This window comes from Theropithecus gelada, chromosome 8, assembly GCF_003255815.1.
Source record: "Theropithecus gelada isolate Dixy chromosome 8, Tgel_1.0, whole genome shotgun sequence".
Lineage (NCBI taxonomy): Eukaryota > Metazoa > Chordata > Mammalia > Primates > Cercopithecidae > Theropithecus > Theropithecus gelada.
In genome coordinates, this window is record NC_037676.1 from 97,955,177 (window position 1) to 97,977,577 (window position 22,401).

At 37.2% G+C, this 22,401-nt stretch overlaps 1 non-coding gene across 1 annotated transcript; it reads left to right on the forward strand.

Annotated features, from left to right (window-relative positions):
• The first annotated feature begins 562 nt into the window (after positions 1-562).
• LOC112630810 lies at positions 563-668 on the forward strand. The gene has a single exon (XR_003120949.1). It is a non-coding gene; the product is annotated as a U6 spliceosomal RNA (small nuclear RNA).
• Positions 669-22,401: the final 21,733 nt, after the last annotated feature.

Genomic DNA, 22,401 nt, shown 5'->3' on the forward strand with positions numbered 1-22,401 from the left:
ACATAAAACTGAGAGCTAAAAATATGCTTAAACCTTTGTTTAACAACTTTATTTTTTAAATCCTGAACTTTACAGTTTTGTCTAACAGCCACAAAGAATTAGTACTATAAAAATATCTATGTATTAAGAGGACATACTATTTATTGTTGTTGCTTTTCTGGCAGTCTCACTAAAGTATGAAACTTAGGTATAAAGACAAAGATATTTATAATTCAAAATGTCTTCAGAAATAATTTGATTTACTATTTTCATTTAACAGTTGGAAAAACTATAACCTAGTTAGATTATGGGATTTATTAGGGTTAAACCCCCATGTCTCTGAATCAGTGATTTTACCCTAACACGATACCTCCCTAGACTTGATGCTTTAGTTATTGTTTACCAACAGCTGCTGTACTATTAATGTTAATTTACTCTTTTACAAGAACTCTCCAGAAGCATAAAAACATACAAGAAGAGAATGAATACCCAAATAGTCCTTACCCTAATTGAATCTCACATCATTTAAGTTATTCTGTTGATTCATTCATCCTAGTATACTCAGAATTTAAGTCTTATTCATGTGCCTGCTTTTGCAGCACACATGCTAAAATTGGAATGATACAAAGAAGATAGCGTGGCTCCTGCACAAGGATAACACAGAAATTCATGAAGCGTTCCTTATTTTTACAAAGAGAAGCCTGTCAGGTGAATAGTTTCTTTGACAGAAACCTTACAAGCCAGAAGAGGTTGAAGGCCTATTTTCAGCATCCTTAAAGAAAAGAAATTCCAACCAAGAGTTTCATATCCCATCAAATTAAGCTTCATAAGAGAAGGATAAATAAAATTATTCTCAGAGAAGACAAAGCTAAATGAGTTAGTTACCATTAGACCTGCCTTACAGAATGTCTTTAAGTGAATGCTGAACATGGAAACAAAAGATCAATACCTGATACCAGTGGCAAGTTGGATAAAGAAGCAAGACCCCATTGTCTGCTGTGTTCAAGAGATCCACCTCACATGCAGTGACACACACAAGATCAAAGTAAATGGATGGAGAAAGACCTGTAGGCAAACAGGAAACAAAAAAAGAACAGAGGTTGCTATTCTTATATCAGACAAAGCAGACAATGATCAAAAAAGACAAAATGACATTACAAAGTAATAAAGGGTGCAATTCAACAAGAAGATATGACTATCCTAAATATACATATGCATCCAATATTGGAGCATCCAGATTCATAAATTAAGTTTTAGAGACCTATGAAGAGACTTAGGTAAACACACAATAATAGTGGGAGATTTCAACACCTCACTGATAGCATTAGACAGATCATTGAGGCAGAAAACTAACAGAGATATTCTGAACTTAAAACTCACAGTTGTCCAAATAGACCTAACAGACATTTACAAGACACTCCAGCCAACAACAGAATATACATTCTTCTCGTCTGCATACAGCACATACTCTAAGATTGACCACATGCTAAGCCATAAAGTACCAACAAATTCAAAAGACCAAAGCTATACCAACTACACTCTCAGACCACAGCTCAATAAAGATAGAATTCAATACCAAGAAGATATCTCAAAACCATACAATTACATGGAAATTAAACAACCTACTTCTAAATGTCTTTTGGGTAAAGAATAAAATTAAGACAGAGATAAAAAATAAACTCTTTGAAAGTAACGAAACAATGTGGTTGGTATGATTTTTTAAATGATTTTTTAAAGTTCATTGATACTTTATGGCAGAGCATGTGGTCAGTTTTACAGTATGTGCTATGTGCAGATGAGAAGAATGTATATTCTGCTACTGGGTAGAACATACCAGAATCTCTGGGGCACAGGTAAAGCAGTATTAAGAGGAAAATCTACACTGCTAAATGCCTGCATCAAGAAATTAGATCTTAAATTAGCAACCTAACATTGCACCTAGAGAAACTAGAGAAACAAGAGCAAACCGACCTCAAAGCCAGGAGAAAAAAAGAACCCAAATCAGAGCTGAACTGAACAAAATTCAGATGTAAAAATCCACACAAAAGATCAACAAAACCAAAATTTGTTTTTTGAAAGAATAAACACAATTTATAGACCGATAGGTAGGTTAATAAAAAGAGAAGATCCAACTAAGCACAATCAGAAATGACAAAGGTAACATTACCACCTGACTCCACAGAAATATAAAAACCTTCAGGGACTATTGTGAATATCTCTGTGCATACAGACTAGAAAACAAAGCAGAAGTGGATAATTTCCTGGGACCATAGAGCCTCCCAATATTGAACCAGGAAGAAATTGAAATCCTGAACAGACCAATAATGTGTTCTGACATTGAAGTAGTAATAAAAAAGCTCTACCAATAAAAAAATTAAAAAAAAACTCGAGATGAAACAGATTCACAGCTAAATTCTACCAGACATAAAAAGATCTAGTACCAATTCTATGGAAATTATTCCAAAAAAAGAGGAGAGGGGTCTCCTCCCTAACTCATTCTATGAAGCCAACATCATTCTGATACTATAGCCTTGCAGAGACACAACACAAAGAAAGCTTCAGTAACCGTGATGAACATGAATGCAAAAATCCTCAGTGAAATACTAGCTAACCATGTCCAGTAGCACATCAAAAAGTTACCACGATGATCGAGTAGGCTTTATTTATGGGATGCAAGTTGGGTTCAACATACACAAATCAATAAATGTGATGCACCACATAAACAGAATTAAAAACCACATGATCATCTCAATAGATGCAGAAAAGCCTTTTGATAAAACTCAATGTCCCTTCATGTTAAAAACTCTTAACAAACTAGGAATCAAAGAAACATACCTCAAAATAATAAGAACCATCTATGACAAACCCACAACCAACATCATACCGAATAGGCAAAAGCTGGAAGTATTCTCTTTGAGAAAGGAAACAAGATAAGGATGCCCACTTTTACCACTGCTATTCAACATAGTACTGGAAGTCCTAGCTAGAGCAAGTGGGCAAGAAAAAGAAATAAAATGCATCCAAATAGGAAGAGAGTAAGTCAAACTATCTTCACAGACAATATGATTCTATACCTGGAAAACCCCATAGACTCTGCCAAAAAAATCTTCTAGAACTGATAAACAACTTTAGAAAAGTTTCAGGATACAAAATCAGTGTACAAAAATCAGTAGCATTTGTATACACCAATAAAGTACAAGCTGATAGCCAAATCAAGAACACAATCCCATTTACAATAGCCACAAAAAGAATAAAATACCTGGGAATACAGCTAACCAAGGAAGTGAAAGATATCTACAACAAAATTTATAAAACACAGCTGAAATGAATCAGAAATTACACAAACAAATGGAGGAACATTCCATGCTCATGGATAGGAAGAGTCAATATTATTAAAATGGCTATACTGCCCAAAGCAATTTACAGATTCAATGCTATTTCTGTCACACTGCCAAGGACATTTTTCACAGAATTAGAAAAAACTATTCTAAAATTCATATGGAATCAAAAAAGAGTCCAAATAGCCAAAGCAATCCTAAGCAAAACAACAACAACAAAGCCGGGGGTATCACACTACCTGATTTCAAACTATACTACAAGGCTACGGTAACCAAAACAGCATGATAGTGGTACAAAAACAGGCACGTAGACCAGTGGAACATAACAGAGAACACAGAAATAAAGCTGTACACCTACAGCCATTTGATCTTTGACAAAGTTGACAAAAATCAGCAACAGGAAAGGGGACTCTTTATTCAATAAATGGTGCTGGGATAACTGGCTAGCCATATGTATAAGACTGAAACTGGACTCATTTCTTTTACCACATACAAAAATCAATTCAAGATAGATTAAAGACTTCAACATAAAACCTAAAACTATAAAAAGCCCTAGAAGAAAACCTAGGAAATACTATTCTGGACATTGGCCTTGGCATAGAATTTATGGCTAAGTCCCCAAAAGCAATTGCAACAAAACCAAAAATTGACAAATAGGACATAAACCAAAGAGCTTCTGCACAGCAAAAGAAACTATCAACCCAGTAAACAGACAACCTGCAGAATGGGAGAAAATATTCACAAACGGTGCATCCAACAAACATCTAATATACAGAGTCTGTAAGGAACTTAAATGATTCGAGAAGCAAAAAACAACCCACCACATTTAAAAATGGGTAAAGGACGTGAATAGACACACTTCTCAAAAGAATATATACACACAACCAATAAGCATGTGAAAAAATTCCCCACATCACTAATCACTAAAGAAATGCAAATCAAAACTACAATGAGATATCATCTTACACCAGTCAGAATGGCTATTTTTACAAAGTCAAAAAATAACAGATACTAGTAAGGCTGTGGAGAAAAGGGAATACTTCTACACTGCTGGTAGGAATGTAAATTAGTTCAGCCACTGTTGAAGGCAGTTTGGAGATTTTTCAAAGAACTGAAAACAGAACTACCATTAGACCCAGCAATCCCATTACTGGGTGTGTACCAAAAAGAGTATAAATCATTCTACCATGAAGATACATGCATGTATATGTTCATAGTAGCACAGTGAATAAATAGCACATATTCACAACAGCAAAGACATGGAATTAACCTAGATGCCTTTGAACAGTGGACTGGATGAAGAACATGTGGTACATATACAACATGGAATACTACACAGCCATTAAAAAGAATGAGATCATGTCCTTTGCAGCAACATGGGTGCAAGCGGAAGCCATTTTCCTAAGCAAATTAATGCAGGAACAGAAAACCAAATACTGAATATTTTCACTTGCTGGTGGGAGCTAAATTTAATACACATGGACACAAAGATGGAAACAATAGGCACTTGAGGTGGGAGGGTGAGAGGGAGTTGTGGGTTTAAAAACTATCAGGTGCTATGCTCACCACCTTTGTGGTGATTATTTGTACACCAAACCTTAGTGACATGCAGTTCACCCATGTAACAAACCTGTACATGTACCCTCTGAACCTAGAAGTCAAAAATACATAAATAAATAAATCTTACTCATGGGAAGTTGGCATCCCCTGTGAATTCTTACTTTTCAAAAGTTTTACAATGTATTTTACATCCTACTATCTAAATTCTTATGTATGTGTCCATAACCCTGGGGATGTAAATTGTTGAAGCTCGCTCAAATCATTTACAAATAACTCTATTCAGATCGAGTTATACTATTTAGACATTAAGTACCTTGATTGTTACTTAAAATTACATGTAATTTCTTCATCTCTTCCTTCTTTCTTTCCTTCCCTCTCTCACTTTTTTCCTTCCCCGACCTTCCTCCCTCCCCATCCCTAAACTATTTATTTAGCACTTACAGTGTCAAAGTGCCAGAATTCAGAAATATAATCGTGAGCGAAGTCAACAAGGAACTTGACCTCAGAGAGCACAGCACCTAGCTATAAAGAGAGACATTAAGCATGCAAATATAATAAAGGGTGATCAATGTTACAAGAAGAAATACTAAAATGGGTAAACTTTTCAGTGGGGATATTACAGTTTGTGATTTTTAAAATATAATAGTTCCAAAGCAATTTTAGCAGAATGCCTGAAGTAGCAGTGACTAATAACATGCTTATATTTTGTCCATCTTCTTTGGACCTTTGACGCCATTATCATGTTCCGTCTACTTTTTGTTCTCCCCTCCTTTCTCTCTCTAGCAACACAATTCTGTGTTATTGTTCACCTGCATAAAACCTGCAGTTGTTTCTCTTCAACATTTCAGAATCACCATTTACATTTCATCACAGAATGCTTTTTATAAAAAGCAGTTATAAATTATAGTGAAGGGCAAATATTCATATCTTGAAAAATTCCAAAACCGCATATCCTAATACCCTTGACTTTTTCTTTCTCCGTCATGATTTTTATGTAAAATGTGAGGATGTGGTTATTGATTTATGTGAGCTGATATATATCTATGTTGCTCCTGGAGGGAAAAGATGTTAGGTATAGTAACAGTTTATACTAGCACATGACATTTTTACTTGACCTCAGAAGTCACTATTTGATTCTACCTCTTTTCTGGATCCCACTTGGTAGTGGACAACATTGTTTCTACGGGTAAACTGATAATTGGTTATTAGTTTGTTTCTCTTAACAAGAGCTATGGGTTCTAAATTGGGTTCACAGAAGCTCACGGACACAGCAGCAAATCATTCAGGGAAAGTTGGTGCCTGATGCCTTCATGTTGTACAAGATCAGATCGCCCCATTGGCTTCAAACTTAACCTTATGTTTGCACTTGGGATTCCTGCCTTCCTCTGAATGTTCTCAAGGCCTTCTCATTGGCAGGTCAATTGAGGGTCCAGTGGCCTGCCCACCATGCCTAACTCATCTGCATTCTGATTCCTCCTCCCATTAGCCAACCTGGTCCGTCCCTGATCTCTTAACACCGAGCATACGTCACTGTCACTGAAAAGAGGTATCTCTTTTTTGGCTGCCTTCCTCCCCTTGCTGCACACAGATTTAGCACATGGGACCTCTCTCTCGTTTAATTACTTATTTCACCTGCTTCAGATCTGCAGAAAAGAACATCTGAGGGTGAAACTTACAGTCCAAACTGCACTTCCATTGGGAAGAAGAGTTTAATGTTGGAAAGCAAATTTTATTTTGGCAATTATTTAATCAGCCACATGATTCTAAATTATTTCATCCTCCTTTCCCTTTGCTTCTTGGTTAGTTCAAGGCTCCGCACAAAAATTTTACACATGGTTATCTCTTTACATCTTGTGTATAGGTTGGAATAACATGTGATTCAGGTGGGAATTCCTGTTTTCTTATATATTTAGTTAGGCAAGGGCTCAAGTAAGAAATCAGTGCCACTATTCTGCATGATAATGTTTACATAAATCATTGTTCAGATTCTTATATGCAGCAGGCTAGTTTGTTCTTGCTGGTCCTTGAAAGTCCTTTTTTCTTTTTAACCTGGTCATAGTCAACTTAAGCTGACCCGGCAAGTGCCCAGATTGCTTGTACAAGAATTACAAATTATTAGTGTCATTGACTCTTTCACTGTACAAATGTTTGCTATGTTTGAGCAGCAACCAGGCAGCACTTAGACACAGCCAGCCTTTCTAAATGTCCTTTAATGAAGAGGACCATGTTCATTTGCTTTCAAGATCAGAATGTTCTTTCTGGGTTTTCTTAACTCATTTTACCTTTGCCCTTAAATTTCCTACTCAGTGGATAAGTAATTGCCAAAGAAGAGCTGTCTCAGAAAAGGCTTTGTGGGCTGATCCCAGCCACTGGTCCCCAGGAGCTTTACTAAGGCATTTCTTTTTTACATTTGAGTCATAGGAGGGAGATTAGCTCTGCTGGACTTCAATTGGGCTTTTCCTTATGACCACGTGGCAATAAGACCCAGTGGCAATCACTCCCTACTGGAATTTGTATGCATTGTCTTCAGTTTTCCAGCTGCTTTCATCTACCAAACTCAGGGTCCCCTCACCACTTTTCTCTTTGGTAGATATAAGAGATTATTTGGAAGAACTAGTGAAGTTACCTGAATTTTTTACCTTCTATGCAAAGTGAATTTTAGTAGTAGAAAGCAAATGTGTATGTAATCAATGGTGGTTTGTGTAGCCAGCCCAGTTGAGCTGGGGATATCATGGCTTTGGAAATGTATCCTGAGATACATTATCTGCTTAATAATGTTGACTGAATGTGGTCTAGAGAAAACGCAGAGTTTTAAAAATGAGTGGTCTTATAAGAAAGAAGTCAGAATCCTGCGTTAAGGACTGCCAGATATATCATGGTTATTCTTCTTTCACTATTTCTAGTTGCTATAAAAGTATTGCAAAGATTGGCCAGGCATGGTAGCTCACGCCTGTAATCCAGCGCTTTGGGAGGCCGAGGTGGGTGGATCATTTGGGGTCAGGAGTTCGAGACCAGCTTGACCTACGTAGTGAAACCCCGTCTCTACTAAAATACAAAAATTAGCCGGGTGTGGTGGTGGGCCCTGTAATCCCAGCTACTTGGGAGGCTGAGACAGGAGAATCACTTGAACCCAGGAGGCGGAGGTTGCAGTGAGCCCAGATGGTGCTACTGTACTCCAGCCTGGGCGATAAGGCAAGACTCCCTTTCATAAAAACATAAAAAGTATTCCAAAGATTTAGGAATATTCTGAGATGAATAACAACATACTGCCTAGGAAACTATCTGAGTTTCTTCTCTAAGATAGGTAGAGTATGCTAACATGGCTAGGATAAGAGATTTCCTTTAAAACACATGTACCTTATTTCAAGTCAGTGTGCTCTTGATTTCCTTGCTGACAGATTGTGCAATGTGAGGTTTGTGACTTTACTTTTCTGTTCCTTATTTCCTTTTCCTATAAAATGGGCAAAACAATCCCTGCATCTATGTCAAAGTAAAATGATTGCAGTATTACATTTTTAAAAAACATAACCTAAAAATTTTGCCAAAATAATTTCCTTCAATTAAAAGGAACAGCAGCACAATAATTGTAGGACATTCAAGTAGTTATTCTTTAGTGGAGTGCATTTTATTACAAATGCCTAATCAAGGATTTAAAATAAAATTCCACTTATTTTAATAATGACTCTATTAAAAGTTCCCCATTACTAAATACGTTGGAATTTTGTGTGCATGTGTGATCTGGAATCTCTCAGCTAAGGGCTGGGAAATATTGTTAGTGATTAAGTGAAAATGAATCTCATTTTGGGAACGAAGGAAGTAAATATGTTTGAGAATAACTTCAACATTCATGCATGGGTTTGGGGCAGGACTGTCTTAATGTCGTAATCCTTTAAAAAGGTTCTAACTGAAGTAGATAACTAATTTGTTCTGCAGAAAGCTTTCTCAGATTACTCTCTTTGTGTGCAGGATGACTCCTACCCCACTGGAGGACTTCATTGTTCCACACACTCATCATCCATCCAGGACTGAGTAGAGTGCAATGAGGGAAGGTTAATGGGAGAGCTTTGTGTTTTCAGACCGTTCTTATGCTTCTAGGAAAGTTAATTAGGAAGTGAAACCTTAAGCAGTTGACAATGTGCATTGTTGGCTACTAGGGCATGGTGACAAATAGCCCTGAAAGGTCCTCACTTTCTTTTGTAAACAGAAAGGTAAGGAATTCGCACAAAAATGCACTGGTGAAGATCTGCTTTTCATCAAGGTCGAACCACATAGTAAACAACAGAAATAACTTGTTGTAATAAAGCGTGGTGTTGAAATGTTTATCAGCAAGTCCTTTCGACTGGCTTCAAAAGGTATATTTGAATAAGAGAAACCTTTGCCCAGAAGAACACAATCTGAAATTTAGTTCTATTTCTTTATGTCAAGGTCAAGAAACTTAAGGGAAAAGTTTGACTTTCATGTAATCATCAATTTATTTCTCATTAGGTTGAGATATTATGGCTAAGTATTCACTTGATATTTGGGGTAGATACAGTTGATGAAGAGGAGAGAACTCTGAAAAATACTTGATCTGAAATGGCTTACTTCTACTTCTCTAAAGAAAAGTCTGCTTTCTACCTTTTTCTCTGGATGGGTGTGTACTGAGTTCCATAGGAAGAACCTTTCAAAATGTAAAAATGTATTGTTGTGATGAGAAAATATAACAAGAACCAGGCTGATCTGATAGAAAGTGTAGGTAAATCTGGGAGGCAGGTCTGAGCCTGGCCCAAGGATAGTGGTAAAGTTTTTGAGATGTAAAACTCAAAGAAGTGGGACTGGGCAGTCCAAGCAGATAAATTTGAAATGAAAGACAAAGAGAAGGGAATAACTGACAGTAACCCAGTAGTTTCCAGGGTGGGGATGTATCCTGAGGGCTGGCAACAATTACACAGAAACAAATATATTTTTTACATCCAACAGGATTTGTTCAAGACTCACTTTCTCTCTTCCAAGTAAAGAGAAGAACTTTCTAGGAAGGCTCTGCAATTCTGTCTGTAGAATGTTCTGAGATGTTGGAAATTAGCTTCTGTGCTGCCTGAGACTGTGGTCACTAATGACATGTGGCTACTGAATACTTGAAATGTGGATAGTGTATCTGGGTAACAATTCTAAATTTAATTTAATTTTAATTTAAACTTTTATAGCCACATGTGGTTAGTAGCTATTATTTTAGACAGCATAGCTAGGCTTTACCTCTTCAGATTGCTATACATCATGATTAAGTGGTGGACTTTGTCGTAGGTAAGAAAGAATAGTTTTGAGAAAATTTGAGTTCTTTTTTCCCCAGTTCAAATTTTTTTTTATCATTATTATACTTTAAGTTCTAGGGTACATGTGCATAACATGCAGGTTTGTTACATATGGATACTTGTGCCATGTTGGCGTGCTGCACCCATCAACTCATCAGCACCCATCACTTCGTCATTTACATCAGGTATAACTCCCAATGCAATCCCTCCCCGCTGCCCCCTCCCCATGATAGGCCCCGGTGTGTGATGTTCCCCTTCCCGAGTCCAAGTGATCTCATTGTTCAGTTCCCACCTATGAGTGAGAACATGCGATGTTTGGTTTTCTGTTCTTGCGATAGTTTGCTGAGAATGATGGTTTCCAGCTGCATCCAATGTCCCTACAAAGGACACAAACTCATCCTTTTTTATGGCTGCATAGTATTCCATGGTGTATATTTTCTTAATATACCACATTTTATATTAACATGCCACATTTTCTTAATCCAGTCTGTCACTGATGGACATTTGGGTTGATTACAGGTCTTTGCTATTGTGAATAGTGCCGCAATAAACATACGTGTGCATGTGTCTTTATAGCAGCCTGATTTATAATCCTTTGGGTATATACCCAGTAATGGGATGGCTGGGTCATATGGTACTTCTAGTTCTAGATCCTTGAGGAATCGCCATACTGTTTTCCCTAATGGTTGAACTAGTTTACAATCCCACCAACAGTGTAAAAGTGTTCCTATTTCTCCACATCCTCTCCAGCACCTGTTGTTTCCTGACTTTTTAATGATTGCCATTCTAACTGGTGTGAGATGGTAAGAGAGGACTTCTTATCCTAAGTCTATGACTGTACTAAACCCCTCAATTTGCACTAATGCAAATATTTCCCAGTTGTAAATATTCCATGCTTTGTCTCCCCTTTTTGTATTCAGGACTGATGGTAGACCAAACCCACCCTTGCCTAATCTGGCTGTACTGGCCAAAGGAAGAGAAACGGGGACATTCTAGCAGAGAATTAGAGAACATGCTTTTTAAACTTAATTAGATGAACTATCTGAGTTTTCTCCTACTTTGGCTTTTGAATGACTACTGAATTGCCCAGATTTCACAAAGAATAGAATTTGTTGAATATAATAAATGTATTTTTTTGCTATCAGTTTGTGAGAAATTTGTTACAATATGTTATTATGGTTGATGTTAATCATGAATTACTTTTTGTTGTTGACAGAATGTTCTTTAGTCACCTGACAATCCAAGTAACAGTGTTTCTGTCCAAAAATATTGCCATACAGTCATTAAAAAGTCAAGAAACAACAGGTGCTGGAGAGGATGTGGAGAAATAGGAACACTTTTCCACTGTTGGTGGGACTGTAAACTAGTTCAACCATTATGGAAAACAGTATGGCGATTCCTCAAGGATCTAGAACTAGAAGTACCATATGACCCAGCCATCCCATTACTGAGTATATACCCAAAGGATTATAAATCATGCTGCTATAAAGACACATGCACACGTACGTTTATTGTGGCACTATTCACAATAGCAAAGACTTGGAACCAACCCGAATGTCCATCAATGATAGACTGGATTAAGAAAATGTGGCACATATACACCATGGAATACTATGAAGCCATAAAAAGGGATGAGTTCATGTCCTTTGTAGGGACATGGATGTAGCTGGAAACCATCATTCTCAGCAAACTATCGCAAGAACAGAAAACCAAACACCATATGTTCTTACTCATAGGTGGGAACTGAACAATGAGAACACTTGGACACAGGAAAGGGAACATCACACATGGAGCCTGTCGTGGGGTGGGGGGAGGGGGGAGGGATAGCATTAGGACATATACCTAATGTAAATGACAAGTTAATGGGTGCAGCACACCAACATGGCACATGCATATATATGTAACAAACCTGCATGTTGTGCACATGTACCCTAGAACTTAAAGTATAAGAAAAAAGAAAAATATTGCCATAAAAAAGGAATGAAATAATGGCATTTGCAGCAACTTTGATGTAGTTGGATTCCCTCCCTCCCTCCCTCCCTCCCTCCCTCCCTCCCTTCCTTCCTTCCTTCCTTCCTTCCTTCCTTCCTTCCTTCCTTCCTTCTTTCCTTCCTTCCTTCCTTCCTTCCCTCCTTCCCTCCCTCCCTCCCTTTCTCTCTTTCTTTTTTTCTTCTTCTTTTTTTTTTTTTTGACAGAGTCTTGCTCTGTTGCCCAGGCTGTAGTGCAATGACACAATCTTGGCTCACTGCAGCCTCGCCTCCCGGGTTCAAGTGATTCTCCTGCCTCAACCTCCCGAGTAGCTGGGATTACAGGTGCATGCCACCACGCCTGGCTAATTTTTGTATTTTTAGTAGAGGCAGAGTTTCACCATGTTGGCTAGGCTGGTCTCGAACTCCTGACCTCAGGTGATCCACCTGCCTTGGCCTCCCAAAGTGCTGGGATTACAGGTGTGAGCCACCGTGACTGGCCCCGGAGACTATTTTTTGAAGTGAAGTAACTCAGGAATGGAAAACCAAATATTGTATTTCTTACTTATAAGTGTCAGCTAAGTTATGAGGATGCAAAGGCATAAGAATGAGATAATGGACTCTGGGGATTTAGGGGGAAGGATGGGGGTTGGGTGAGGGATAAAAGACTACACATTGGGTATGGCGTACACTGCTTGGGTGATGGGTGCACCAAAATCTCAGACGTCACCACTAAAGAACGTATCAATGTAACAAAAAACCACCTGTTTCCTAAAACTGTGGAAACAAAATATATACATATATTTATTCACAAGTTGATATGCCTAGATAAAGCAAAATGTTAGTAAAGGAGCAACATATGTAAAAGGACCACAGAAGAAAAAATGGGAAATATGTTTGCACTAAAGCCTTGGTATAAGTATGAATAGCATCTAGAGATGATCTCTAAGTATTTGTTGGCAGGATGTTGTATGATGAGACTTAGAATAGTTAAATTGCCATCCAGTTGGAACCCAATCAAATGCTGACCCAGGATGAGGTAATTATTTTTAGTTGGTAACTAGATACTCAAAAGATTTTTCATACCATCTGTGTAGTTCACTCCACCTTGACAAGATCAACCAATCAATCAGTTCAAGCAATTAGCCATCCATTCCTTCATCTCATTACTGTTCTTTTCTTGTTTTCCTTTTCAGCAACAATGACCATGAGGGATTCAAGGATTATGCAGTAAGGTAAATCTTAGCTTCCATTTTACCACTTTTTAAAGCACCAACCACTTATGAGATCTCAACTACTTTTATAATGAATTTCTAATTTATGATTATAATTCTTGCTGTCATTTTTATGAAACACAATGTTATTGAAAACAAGAAAAGTTGTTCTGCCTTTCCTATCTTGTCCCTGGCGCATTTTTAGCCCTTCTCATCCCTGTTACCCTCTTCATACTTTTCATTATCTGCTTCTTGCTCTATGAAGGCAGGTATTATGTCTGACTTACTCAGTGTAGTGTCCTTACTAGCCAGACTATGACTGAAAAACAATAGTTGCCAAATAGATGTATATTAAATCTTGTTTTCTGAAGCATAAATATCTTCCTGTTTTCCTATAATCTTTTGGAACTGTTGTGTTGTATATGTATTTCTAGAAATCTGGGTGTGGATACATTCATAAGTAGACATGAATCAATCACACATATATATTTCATTTTTATTATTTCTTTCTAACTTATTTTGGGTTGGGGGTACATGTGCAGATTTGTTAGTTACATGGGTAAATTGTGTGTTTTGGGGATTTGATGTACAGATTATTTCATCACCCAGGTAATAAGCATAGTACTCGATAGGTAGTTTTTCAATTCTCATCCTCCTCCCACCTTCCACTCTCAAGTATCTATTGTTCTCTTCATATCCATGTGTATTCAATGTTTAACTCCCATAAGTGAGAACATGTGGTATTTGGTTTTCTGTTCATGTGTTAATTCACTTAGGATAACGGCCTTCAGTTCCATCCATGCTATCGCAAAGAACATGATCTCATTCTTTTTAATGGCTGTGTGGTATTCCATGGTGTATATATGCCACATTTTCTTTATCCAGTCCACCACTGATGGACATTTAGGTTGATTCCACATCTTTGCTATTGTGAATAGTGCAGCAGTGAACATATGTGTGCAGATATGTTTATGTTGGAATGACTTCTATTTCTTTAGGTATATACCCAGTAATGGGATTGTTGGGTTGAATGGTAGTTCTGTTTTCAGTTCTTTGAAAAATCTCCAAACTCCGTTCAACATTGGCTGAACTAATATACATTCCCACCAGCAGTGAATAAGTGTTCCCTTTTCTCCTCAACCTTGCCAGCACCTGTTGCTTTTTGACTTTTTAACAATGGCCATTCTGATTGGTGTGAGACAATATCTCATTGTGGTCTTGATTTGCATTTCTTTAATGATTAGTTATGTGGACCTTTTTTCCACATGCTCATTGGCTGTGTGTATGTCTTCTTTTGAGAAGTGTCTGTTCACGATCATTGACCGTTTTTTAATGGGATTGCTAGCTTTTTGTTTGTTGGTTTGCTGAAATTCTTCATAGATTCTGGATACTATACCTCTTTTGGATACATAGTTTGTAAATATTTTCTCCCATTCTGCAGGTTGTCTGTTTACTGTGTTGATAGTTTCTTTTGCTGTGCAGAAGTGCTTTAGTTCAATTAGGTCCCATTTGTCAATTTTTGTTTTTGTTGCAATTGCTTGCTTCATCATGAAATCTTTGCCAGGGCCTATGTCCAGAATGGTATTTCCCAGATTTTATATTTTATGTAAGTTCTTGATGAAGCCTTGTTAAACATTTTATAAAATGAACTTGAGAGAGTATCTGGGGTTCTGAAAAAGCATCTTCAACTACTTTGCAAAGAATTTTTACGAAAGATGACATTCTACATTTTTTATGGGATAATTGTGTTCCTACTATCTAAGAGTCTCTGGATTCTTTATATTTTTCTCATTTCCATTGAACTTTTGGGGCTCAAAGAAAGGAGGCAAGCTGAACTTATTACATTAACTAACTAATGAATCAGTTAACCAACAGACCGTGACTTCCTCCTACGTGAAAGTGACTGGTCAAAGTGATTAGACATTGGTGTGCCTGCTTTGAACTGAAGGCGGTGTTACTGTAGAAGTGTAAATCCCTGTGCCTCCTTTTTCGACACACCTGTTTGGTTTAAAAACAAATATAAGATCTACATTCTATAGAGAATAGAAATTTTCTCTACTTTTAATGGCTTCTAAAATGTCTGAATAATTTCATAGTATTAGTGAATATCATGAAAGAGAATAGGAATTTTAAAAAAAGTGAGAAAATGAAACTTTCACTGCTTAAAAAACACGGGCAAGTTCCCTGAAGTGGTAAATGGACCATCTGAGTGTTCTGGCACCAGAAAATGCATAATTTCTTTAAAAGTACCAGTACATAGCTGTCCTTTTGAATGTATATCTGAAATAATGTATGTATTGTGTAGAAAATAAAGCAGGGAGACAGAGTGGACTTTTAAAGCACAGTGTGTGTGTTTACTTCAAAGCTATTATTCTCGTTGTCAATAAGAATACAATTTATTAATTTAGGTAAATATAAAGAGTCGGGCTTATTTTTTTCTTCAGTAAGGGGAATAAGTAGATCACACCTCAAAAATCTGTCTGCTCCCGTTTGGAAAAGCATTGCCTTGAATCCTGAATACATTATTGGAAATACTATAGACATTGCAGTCGGAAAGGGATAACTTAAGTTCTGGCGGAACCCACTTACTCTCCCAGTAGTCGTAGGACCTGCATGTTTGGGAACACCCAAGTCCTACCAATAGCTTTTATAGTTGTTCAGCATTAAACTCAGAGTCAAGGGAAAGAATTTGTTATGTCCTTTGTCTCGTTTCAATTTCTTCCTTCTTTTCAGTGCTAGTTGACTATGTATGAAGTTTACAGCAACACAGAAATCAGAGATTAAACATCTTGGTAGAATTAATTTGGTGTCCAGCATTGTACTTTTTTCTCTATGAACGCAAATTTCCTATTCACCTTAAAACTCTCCGTGGGGAGGAGGTGGCAGTTATCAGAGGTGATAACATCGAGACCCAACCAGTAACATTTTAGCAAAACGGAAGTTTCTGGAATTTCTTTTTTTTTAAAATCTTTAATAATAATCTTTTATGTATTTATTTATTTTTATTAAAAATTTTTAAAATTTTTATTTCCATAGAAATTTTTGAGGAACAGGTGGTGTTTGGTTACATGAGTAAGTTCTTTAGTGGTGATTTGTGAGATTTTGGTGAACCCATCACCCGAGCAGTATACACTAAACCCAATTTGTAGCCTTTTATCCCTCACCCCCTTCCTGCCCTTTTCCCCCCAAGTCCCCAAAGTCCATTGTATCATTCCTATGCCTTTGCATTCTCATGACTTAGCTCCCACTTATGAGTGAGGACATATGATGTTTGGTTTTCCATTCCTGAGTTACCTCACTTAGAATAATAGTCTCTAATCCCATCCAGGTTGCTGTGAATGGCATTAATTCATTCCTATTTTTGGTGGAGTAGTATTCCATCATATATATGTGTGTGTGTATATATATATGTGTGTGTGATATATATGTGATGTGTGTGTGTGTGTGTGTGTGTGTATCTCACAGTTTCTTTTTCCACTCATTGATTGATGGGCATTTGGACTAGTTCTATATTTTTGCATTTGTGAATTGTGCTGCTATAAACATGCATGTGCAACTATCTTTTTCATATAATGACTTCTTTTCCTCTGGGTAGATACCCAATAGTGGGATTGCTGGATCAAATGGTAGTTCTACTTTTAGTTCTTTAAGGAATCTTTACACTGTTTTCCATAGTGATTGTACTAGTTTACATTCCCACCAACAGTGTGGAAGTGTTCCCTTTTCACCACATCCACGCCAACGTCTATTATTTTTGAGTTTTCAATTATTCTTGAGGGAGTAAGATGGTATGGCATTGTGGTTTTGGTTTGCATTTCCATGATCATTAGTGATGTTAAGCATTTTTTCATATGTTTTTTGTCCATTTGTATATTTTCTTTTGAAAATCATCAAAAACAAAGGTAAATAGGTAGGACTTAATTAAACTAAAGAGCTTCCATACAGCAAAGGGAACAGTCAGCTGAGTAAACAGACAATCCACAGAATGGGAGAAAATCTTCACAATCAACAGAATTGGTTTTCTTCCACCATTCCTCTTCAGGCAGCCTTCTCCAGATGAAGGTCGGCATTGCATTTCTGCCAGGCTGGTCTCCTTTCAGTTTTTGGCAAGGGTCAGGGCCTTTTGCACCGCTGCACCTTCTCATTTGCTGTTCCCGCAGCCTGGAACACTCTCCGCTGGGTGAATTTCTACTTACCCCTCAGATCTCAGCTTAAATATTTCCTCTTCACAGGAGTTGTTTGTCCTTTGACTTCATTTATGTTGTGTGTATTTTGCCTCTAAAAGAGATTTGTAAAAGTTAGAATTTTGAAGTTGAACCAAAGAGAAATTGTTGTCATTTGTGACCAAACCAAAATTTATTTATTGTTGATTTTTAAAAAATCATCTCTGTTTCTGAATGACATAAAAGACACTATATATTTTTTTCTCTTTTTCAATAATGGTTCTTCTTTTTCTCTGGTATTGGGTTTGTTCTCTTTACATTGTGGTGATTTCTGTTTTGCTTTTACCTCCCCTAAGTTTTCATAATGTTAGCTTGGTTGCCTTACAGATTATCACTCAACTCTACTCTCTTTTTTCCCCCCTCATTTTTGTTGCAAATATCACATATACTAAAAAGTGCATGAAATTTACAGATACCGTTTAACAACTCATTATAGAGCAAACATCTGTGTAACTGCTAGTCACTTCTTGAAGTAACCATTATCCTGACTTAAAAAAAAAGATTTCCTTGCTTTCTTTATTATTTATGTATACTTAAATGATATAGTTTAGTTTTGCCTATTCTTGAAATTTACATGCACCAGAAAAACGCTGTGTGTATTTTTTATGGCTTGTTTTTATTCAATATTAAAGACTTACCAGTTATTGAATGCATTTGTAGATTATTTCTAAAATTTGTTTATCTGTTTTATTATTAATGGAATACAATATGGGTTGCTTCTAGATGTATATTTTCAGGTATGTATCCTGGTGTATATGTGCATGAGTCCCTCTTGGATATATAGGTTTAATTTTGTTGGATCATTGGGTATTTATACCTTTATTTTTACTAGGTAATGGCAAACTCTTTTACAGAGTGGTTGTATCAATGAACACTTCTACCAGCAGTGAATTCCCATGGCTGAGCATTTTTGCCAATGTTTGATATACTAAACTTTTATATATTTTTATCCTTTTAATGTGTATATTACTGATAACTAAATAGGTTTCATGTCTTTCTACATGTTTATATGCCATTTGGATGCCTTCTTTTGGTTAGCTGTTTGTCCATTTTCCCCTTGGGTACCTGCTTTTTTTTCTATTGATTTGTGTGAGATTTGTATATTATAGAGTGTTGGGAGTGAGGAGGGCTCTGTTCCATGCAGTCATTCAGAAACCCAGACTCTTCCAGTCAGTAGTGCCATTACCTCCTGGAACCTTGGAATCCTTCACCAGATCCTCCACATTTGGCCAGCATCTGAGGAGAGACATAATGTGAGAGGAGGAGGGTCATGTGGAAAGTTTTACAGGAGTCAGGCCTATATATCAGTGCTGTATATCAGTCACTTCCACCTAAATTCCAATGGCCAGATGCCAGTTATGTGATCCTGGGGAAATATAAGTGAGGTTTGGAAATATGCTCAGAGTGCCCACAATAAAAAAGATACTGGGTTTGGTGAACCCAAAGCACTGTCTCTGCCATATATCTCATGATCATGATGATAGATGATATTCTTCTTTATCATTTTCTAAAAGCTTTATAGTTTTTCAGTTCACATTTGAACATTTAATTTGTAGTTATTTTTGGTGTGAAGCAGGCAGCTGATTTCACATGTTAATTAATTTAGATGTCCAATTTTTCCACCATCATCTTTAAAAATCTGTCTTGATCCATAATATGGCATTTATCATTGATCAAGGGTCAATATTTGGGTGAGTGTATTTTAAGGCTCTCTATTCTGTTTTGTTACTCTGTGGATCTTCACTGTGTCAATATCACATATATCACATTGTATACATATACAATGCCTTTTTAAAAATGAGAAACCAAGGGAAAAGTGTCTGTCTATAATTGCCTTACCTGGGCCTTAAAGAAGGTATTTCACTGTTGTAGGTCGAATGTCTCTACAATGGAGAGAATAATAGACTACTAAGACAGTTGATGGGTTAGGTTTAATTTATAAAAGGTACTATTTAATATTAAATAAGATTCACACTATTTGTGCCTATAGAGTATTTATATTTAAGTTGATTATATATTTCTTTAAAATGGTAAAGGAATTTAAATGACAATTTAGTACATTTGACTTATGTCACTTCTTAGTCTCTTTCTGCTGCACTAATGATTGTGTTCTCTTGGGAAAATTAGCAACATGAAGCACTTTCTTTTACAAGAACTTTTGTTTATTTTCCTATCCATTTTGTGTCTTTCTCCTTTTTATCCTTGTTTATTTTCTGGAGGTTTGAATTTCTCTTAATCTGAATAGCATTCATTTATATGGAATGATCTTCAGCCATTTGCTAAAAGCCCCATTCCATTATTTTCTCAGTTGGTTTCCTTTCCTTTTTTATTTAATGCAAAAGAATGAGTTCTTTTTGCTTTTATATCTTTGAAGAGTCCCTTATGAATCCACAGAATCTATTTCTTGATGCTTGCATTTTTTTCTGTGAAACTATAGCTGATTTCTTCTTTTTGCAGTTCCAACTCTCTTCTGTAGTCATGCATTTTTATAGCTTCCTCCCCACTCCAGTGGTTCCCCACCTGTTCACTCATGAGCCATGAGTGGCTCACAAAGATGTTTCAGGTGGCCCATAAGCCGCCTGTCAGCTTACTGCCTGGCCTTCGCAAGCAAAGTGGGTCACCAATGAGGCCTTCTCATGCTTCCTAGCAACTGGTAGGGCCCAAACCCACCTGCTCCACAGTTTCTCCCCCCACCATGTAAAAAAAAACCCCTTCATTCAAGTTTATGACTCATAACATTATAAATGAAGCATATCAGAGTAATTTAAATAATAAAAAAGAATGCCCTAGCAACTCACACCGTACCAATAGGAACTCTACATTTCCTTAAGACTTGTTAACCAAGTATGAACTCAGTCACAAACTCAAAATCACCTTGTAAGATGTCATGGTTTTATTTATCAATAAGTAAACAGCCTAGATTTAAAAACCTGCCTTGGCTCAGTAGTAGAAATTTGCCAGCTCCAGAAAGTTCTTTAACTTCTAGTCTAGCACTTGGTTCCTTAGTAGGGAAGGAGTGGTAATTAGCCAAATGAGTATTATCTACTCTATCTGGATTTTTCTCCTTCTCCTGGGTTGGATTGGGGTCCAAATCACATATATCATAGGTGTTGTATGGGGAGGTTGGCATGTGTTTTTGATTACCTTCTGTGCTGGTTTGCCTCTTGTGAGATGGAATTTGTCCCTTCAAGCCTTGGGCTGTGCTACCTAAGTCTGCATCACCTACTGCTGGTATTGGCCATTTCTCCATGGCTCCCAGGGGTTGGCTTCTCTTATTCTGTTCTCTCCCCACTCTGTACTGCCCTCATACCAGCCATGAGGCCTCTTCTGGACTGTCAGTCCCTCAGCCACTCGTGTGCATACGTAGTGGCAGGGTGGAGAGGGAAAGGGTGTGACAGGATGGAGGCCAAAGGCTTTTCATACAGCTCTTTGGTATGCTCAGGATTCTAGTTTTCTTTGAGGTCTGTCTTCTTAGAAACATTATTCAGTCATTGCTTCTTTACTGTTTTAGTTACCATGTTGGCTTGGTAGTAGAACACTCAATCTTGTCAGTTCCAGAAAATTTACTGACTTTTAGTCTAACATTTTGTCCCTTAGTAGGGAGGGAGTGGTAATTAATTAGCCGAATTAGGATTCTAGAAGAATCCTATGTGGCTTGCAGCCTTTGTGTTTATGTCCCAGCCTTTCAAGGGGCTGCTTGGGAATCTTCTGTTCTGCTTGGGGATCTTCTCTGAGCTTTCTGTTATCCTGCTGCTCCCGGGGGCTGGCTCGGGATCCTGGTGCTGCTACTCTCTTTCCTCTCTTTGACAAGGGATGGAGCCCTCTTCCTCCTCTGGGTGGGTGATGGTATTACATTACCCTGTATTCATCCACTTCATGGTTTAAAGCATGTGGGTCCTCCTGGATTTGGTGCTTTGTACTGAATCCAACCTCTTGAACTAAAAAAAAAGAAAGCTTTTCTCCTTTAAGTGTCTGACTCTTATAACTGAAAAGATGTGGCTTTTAAGATTGTTGTCTCTACTCTAGATTTATAAAAATTTGATTTCAGAACTAATCAACCAAGAATGTAATGTTTTATTCTCTTCCCCAAGTCCCTTCCCTAAGGTAAGTGCATGTTGAAAGACCTTACTGCTGCTTGAATTGGGGGTTGGGGATGGAGTGTGAGGAATGGAGCCACTCACATAGGGATTTGACTAAAATATTACATTTTTGAATCTGTCTTTCTTTATGGAAAGTGTGTGATAATCACACAATGGTCTCTCTCTCTTTCATTTATCATTCTCTCAGTAGTGCTACCATATTGGAAAATCCAGTGACTTGTAAGTCCATGAAAAGACTAAATAATTGTAATAAGCTATTGCCTGTGACAAAGTCAGTTGCCAAGTCCTGTGAATTCTTCCTTCACAAAATCTCAGCGGACTAGACACTTAAAATACAGTCATGACATTCTAAAATACTTAGAAATATATTACTTTGTTTGTAATTTTAATTATAATTATAGAAGTATTTTAATGGAGAAGATGTGAGAGGATCTTAGACCCATTTGCACTTCCGACCTACAGAGTGGTAACAAAATAAACTGGAATTGTTTTAAGACACTGTGTTTGTGGTAATTTGTTACAGCAGCCATGGCAAATGAATACAGGATTCCTAAATCTGATTGGCACAGTCTAGGGTATGTGTCTAAGCCCCAAATAGGAAGACTGGAAAAATGAGTGTGAGTTTTCAGTTTGTCTACTGGGAAATGGCCTCTGCTGTCACTAAGACTCATGAGAACACAAGATGTTCTGATGCTGGTAGCTTACCCCAACCACACAAACAAATACTATTGG